Raw genomic sequence first — 6346 nt, 5'->3', positions numbered from 1 at the left:
ACAAAGTATTGAGTTTCAGCTTCAATATCAGTCCTTCCAATGAATACTCAGGACTGATCTCCTGTAGGATTGACTGGTTGGATCTCCTTGCAGTCCAAGGGACTCTCAAGAGTCTTCTCCAACACCACAGCTCAAAAGCATCAATTCTTCACTGGTTAGCTTTCTTCACAGTCTGACTCTCACATCCATACATGACCACTGGAAAAACCATAGCCTTGACTAGACGGACCTTTGTCAGCAAAGTAATGTCTCTGCTTTTTAACGTACTGTCTAGATTGGTCATAACTTTCCTTCTGAAGGAGTAAGTGTCTTTATTTCATGGCTGCAATCACCATCTGCAGTGACTTTGGAGCCCCCCAAAATAAAGTCAGACACTGTTTCTACTGTTTCCCCATCTATTTCCCATGAAGTGATGGGACCGGATGCCATGATCTTCATTTTCTGAATGTTGAGCTTTAAGCCAACTTTTTCACTCTCCTCTTTCACCTTCATCAAGAGGCTCTTTAGTTTCTCTTCACTATCTGCCATAAGGGTGGTGCCATCTGCATATCTGAGGTTATTGATATTTCTCCTGGCAGTCTTGATTCCAGCTTGTGCTTCTTCCAGCCCAGTGTTTCTCATGATGTACTCTGCATAGAAGTTAAATAAGCAGGGTGACAGTATACACCCTGACGGACCCGTTTTCCTATTTGGAACCAGTCCATTGTTCCATGTCCAGTTCTAACTGTTGCTTCCTGACCTGCATATAGGTTTCTCAAGAGGCAGGTCAGGTGGTCTGGTATTCCCATCTCTTTCAGAATTTTCCACAGTTTATTGTGATCCACACAATCAAAGGCTTTGGAATAGTCAATAAAACAGAAATAGATGTTTTTCTGGAACTCTCTTGCTTTTTCCATGATCCAGGGGATGCTTGCAATTTGATCTCTGGTTCCTCTGCCTTTTCTAAAACCAGCTTGAACATCTGGATGTTCATGGTTCACGTATTGCTGAAGCCTGGCTTCGAGAATTTTGAGCATTACTTTACTAGCGTGTGAGATGAGTGCAATTGTGCAGTAGTTTGAGCATTCTTTGGCATTGCCTTTCTTTAGGATTGGAATGAAAACTGACCTTTTTCAGTCCTGTGGCCACTGCTGAGTTTTCCAAATTTGCTGGTATATTGAGTGCAGCACTTTCACAGCATCATCTTCTAGGATTTGAAATCGCTCAGCTGGAGTTCCATCACCTCCACTAGCTTTGTTTGTAGTGATGCCTCCTAAGGCTCACTTGACTTCGCATTCCAGGATGTCTGGCCCTAGGTGAGTGATCACACCATCCTGATTATCCGGGTTATGAAGATCTTTTTTGTACATTTCTTCTGTATTCTTGCCACCTCTTCTTAATATCTTCTGCTTCTGTTAGGTCCATGCCATTTCTGTCCTTTATCGAGCCCATCTTTGCATGAAATATTCCCTTGGTATCTCTAATTTTCTTGAAGAGATCTCTAGTCTTTCCCATTCTGTTCTTTTCCTCTATTTCTTTGCATTGATCACTGAAGAAGGCTTTATCTCTCCTTGCTATTCTTTGGAACTCTGCATTCAGATGCTTATATCTTTCCTTTTCTCCTTTGCTTTTTGCTTCTCTTCTTTCCCCAGACATTTGTAAGGCCTCCCCAGACAGCCATTTTGCTTTTTTGCATTTCTTTTTCTTGGGGATGGTCTTGATCACTGTCTCCTTTACAATGTCATGCACCTCTGTCCATAGCTCATCAGGCACTCTATCAGATCTAGTCCCTTAAATTTATCTCTTACTTCCACTGTATAATTGCAAGGGATTTGATTTAGGTCATTCCTGAGTGGTCCAGTGGTTTTCCCCACTTTCTTCAATTTAAGTCTGAATTTGGCAATAAGGAGTTCATGATCTGAGCCACAGTCAGCTCCTGGTCTTGTTTTTGCTGACTGTATAGAGCTTCTCCATCTTTGGCTGCAAAGAATATAATCAATCTGATTTTGGTGTTTGCCATCTGGTGATGTCCATGTGTAGAGTCTTCTCTTGTGTTGTTGGAAGAGGGTGTTTGCTATGACCAGTGCATTTTCTTGGCAAAACTCTATTAGCCTTTGCCCTGCTTCATTCTGTACTCCAAGGCCAAATTTGTCTGTTACTCCAGGTGTTTCTTGACTTCCTACTTTTGCATTCCAGTCCCCTATATGAAAAGAACATCTGCTTTGGGTGTTGGTTCTAAAAGGTCTTGTAGGTCTTCATAGAACCGTTTCAACCTTGCTTATGCCTTAAAATCATGGGCTTGAATAGTGATATACTTCTATAAAACATAAACTGTGCTTTCCTTTACTGGTGGGGTCTTCACAGCTTTTAAACCCCTGCCAATATAGCCTTACAAACAGAGGTGGGTGCAGCAACAATTGGAAAACTGCTCCAAGTGCAGACTCATCTCCAGAAGACAGTGAGTGTCTAACAGCTTCCTCCCTGTGCCCTGACACCAAGTAGCACTGACAAGGGCGTTTCTAAATGTCTTGTAAGGTTTATGTCTTCAGAATTTTGATGACGGTTGAAGTAAAACAATTAAAAAAAGTCAATGGGAACAATTTGGATCTATTTCTCTAGTGTGTGCTCATTTCCACGAGACCTATATCTAATATAATTTTCCATGCTTCTTTTGCTGTTTGGTTCGGCTTTTTCTTAAAGGTGAACTGAATTTCTCATGGGTCATAATGTGATAGAGTTTTTAAATAATTGAAACAATAAGGAGATGTGGTGTTTTTTTTTTGTTTTTATTTTTTTTTTATACCAGAAGGAACTCTTTTCTTCTGAAATCACATTCTGGCCTAGGTTGCTAAGAAACCAGTTTTTTGCTCAAGGCCCAAATCAATGTTTGTCCTACCTTTAGTTCAGAAGTTCCTGGAAATAACTGCTATTGTTGTTTTTCTGATATCTTGAAAAGTGTGGACTAGTTAAGTTCTCCACCCGTAATTTGGCAGGGATACTGAGAACAAAGCCCAAGGGCCTCCACTGCCTTCTCTGTGCACTCACTTCTCTGTCCATGGGGACCAGTCCTGGCCAGGCCTGCCGTGCTCAGGCTTTTCCAGACTAGTGGATAATTAGTATGTCTGCTGGCACCCCACTCCAGTACTCTTGCCTGGAAAATCCCATGGATGGAGGAGCCTGGTGGGCTGCAGTCCATGGGGTTGCGAAGGTCGGACACGACTGAGCGACTTCACTTTCACTTCTCACTTTCATGCATTGGAGAAGGAACTGGCAACCCACTCCAGTATTCTCGCCTGGAGAATCCCAGGGACGGGGGAGCCTCATGGGCTGCCGTCTATGGGGTCGCACAGAGTCGGACACAACTGAAGCGACTTAGCAGTAGCAGCAGCAGCAGCTTACACATTGGCCATCATTTCACAGTTGCAACTCATCTGCATGTGTGTGATGACACTTGGTTAGTGACACATAACTTATGGGTATTATATAGCAAGAAGGGGCTTGTGAGACTGTAAGACACGGTCCCTGAATCTTGAACTGCACAAAGCAGCTTCTCCAACAGCAGTGTGATTTTACTGGAGTGTCAGGGCAATATGTTGAGGGTCTAAGAGGCTTGGGAAATCCCACATTTGGCATTTAGTGTCTGGCAGGCCCTAGTGATGTCACAATATAATCACCTGTGACCTGAGGCCCGTCTGGCCCAGAGAAGTGTCTAGACTCACCAGGATGCCATACTCACCAGGGCCTCCGTGTAGAACGAATGGCGTCAGGGGCCGTGTTCACAATCGTTTTCCAAGCACCATGGTGTCTGGAACTGTGCCACCTGGGACCTGATGTCTTCTCAGCACTCCTCAGTGAGACGTCCCTTGGTCTGCTTTGCTGAGAAAGTGTTCTTTCAAATGCAGCTTCTACGAGCTTTTGTCAGGATGCTTGTTTTCACCACGCCTCCCCTCCAGCCCTCTGTTGAGCTATTCTGCCATTCCAAACTTACCAATATGAAATGATTTTCGTCATTGCCTTTTTTGAGGCCAAGGAAATGTAAGAACCACGTACAGGAAAGCAATGTACCCCATCTCAAGTCATCCCAGAAGCGGGTTCATGCTGGGGCAGGGTCTGGGCCGGGTGCTTGGTCCCAGGGAGGTGTGTCTCCAGGCCTATGAGGCTTGGGCCCTAGACTCAGTGGCTGGTGGGAGCAGGACGGGATTGAAGCAGGGGCGTTGCCCCTGGCCACCTAAAGGCACTGTTTCGCTGGTGGTGATACTGGGAAGTGACCGGTTTCTGTAGCAGCTAGTGTCTAGGGTGGTGGCTGGGAACCCCACAGCCTCAAGGGAACATAGCTGAGTCTTGACCCTCACATTTAGAGAAATCTTGAGTTTCACTGCACTCGGACCATGGATGTTTTAGCCAGCTTCTGCACAGCTTCCTCCCACTTTCCTGCAGTCTTAAGAACTGTTTATCATATGGGGTTTAAAAGTGTTGAGAAGGTTTACCCTTTTAAAAGCAGCTGGTGGTGGGCCAATGGCTCCCCCCACCCCAGATATGCCTCTGGGGAATGGGTGGGAGGGGGCACTTTGGGGCTGGGGAGGTGCCCATCTCACTCACTAGGCTGTAAGCAGAGCTGGTGAGATTCTCTCCAGGGCTCTAATGAAGAGCATTAGGGGCTGTGGGCTCAGCAAAGGCTTCAGCTCTCCTGGGGCCTGTACAGCCTCAATCTCCTCTGCACTGTGCATAGGACCCCCCAGCCCCACCCAGGAGGGCATTAACGTGCAGATTCTGGCTCAGTACGTCCAGGCAGGCCTGAGAGTCTGCATTCCTAGGTGCCACTGATGTGAGGAGGCCCAGGCTTCAGAGCTGTGCTGACCACGTGGGAGCCTCACTGGGGCAGCGGTGGCGTCCCTCAGAACCTGGCAGAAATGCAAATTCTTGGGCCACCCAAACCTACTAATCAGGCCCTCTGAGGGTGGGGCCCAGCAGCCTGTGGTCAGCAAGTCCTCAGGGTCATTCTGGCCAATAGTGAGCTTGAGAACCATTGGTTTCTTCGGACTCTCTACTCGCTGGTTGGAGGGCGTGCTCCTTACTCTGGGCCCCTTGGCATGCTGCTCACTTAATCACTGGGAGTATCTGCCATCTTGTTCTTCAACTTTATTCCTCTCAGCACGGTCTTCAGGGGTCACAAAAATGAGCTCTCAGGCGTGTGTCTGCAACCTCTTTAGGAGAGGCTCCATCTGGTACAGCTGTGTGTCAAGTGTAATGGGCTGAGGGCCAGAGGGAGGTACAAAGAGGTGGAAGAATCTCTGTCCATTAGAAAACACCTCCGGTAGCCATAAGGTCTTGTTAAAAACACAGGTTTCTGGGCCACACCCCTGGAGCTTCTGACTCAGTAGGTCTGGGGCCGGCCCTGAGAACTTGCATTTTTAATAAATTCCCAGGCGATCCTCAGGCTGTCGGTCCAGGGATTATTTCTGAGTGCCACCTCTTAGGCGCATCCATTCCCAAAAGGCCATGGAGGTTCTTTTATGGCCTCTTCTTCTCTTGTAGGTGGAGTGGATGAGGAGAGGGGAGGAGGTGGAGGCTGGGGACCCTCAGACATAGGTGTGTGTGTGCATTTGTGCAGAAGCCTGTTGACCCTCCACTCCTATGCCCGAGGGCCAGTCTTCAACCACCTTTACGTCAACAGGTGGTGCCAAGAGGTGAGTGGCTCTGTAAGACCACTGCAGGGCCCCGAGGAGAGTCCAGGGAGGCACTCTCCCCGGAGCTGGGGCCTCCATGGTGCCTTCCCTCTGAAGAAGGGCACCAACCAGACTATCACCCTTTGCGAGCACACAAGACAGCTGCAGTTACAACATATCAACCTGAGACATGGTCCCCCTGGCAGCAGATTCCTGACTGGCTGCAGCATGCCTGGCCAGGCGGGTTTTGATCTGTAGCACTGCTTCTCAACTCTGCTAGACAAGCTAAAAAGATGCCGGGTCCCTCCCTGGACTGATTAAATCAGTATTTGGGGAGGTGGGGTCTGGACCAGAATTAGGCAGAGACTCACTGCTCCACAAGCTGAGTGGGGTTGGGGACCTGGGGTCTCTATTAGCATCTCTTCAGGATCCAGCCTTCTGTGAGAACTTTCTATGGGAAATAGATCAGGGACCCAGAGATGGGGGAGCGTCCCAACTTCTGTCCCTGCAACAACTGCCTTGATGTATCTGCTCTTTGCTTTGAAAGTAGTGACTTGTTTGGCTTTCATATGAAAGCAGAATAAAATACAGTATCAAAACAGAGTCATGGCTAAGGGCTCTTGAAGCCATTGTGGGTTTTAAAAGAAACTGCGGGGCCCCAGAGTCATGTGCTGCTGAGTGCCGTGTGAGGGAAGGTCACC

Source organism: Capra hircus, chromosome 18, assembly GCF_001704415.2.
Source record: "Capra hircus breed San Clemente chromosome 18, ASM170441v1, whole genome shotgun sequence".
In the NCBI taxonomy this organism is placed as follows: Eukaryota; Metazoa; Chordata; class Mammalia; order Artiodactyla; family Bovidae; genus Capra; species Capra hircus.
This window is presented reverse-complemented; position numbering follows the sequence as displayed.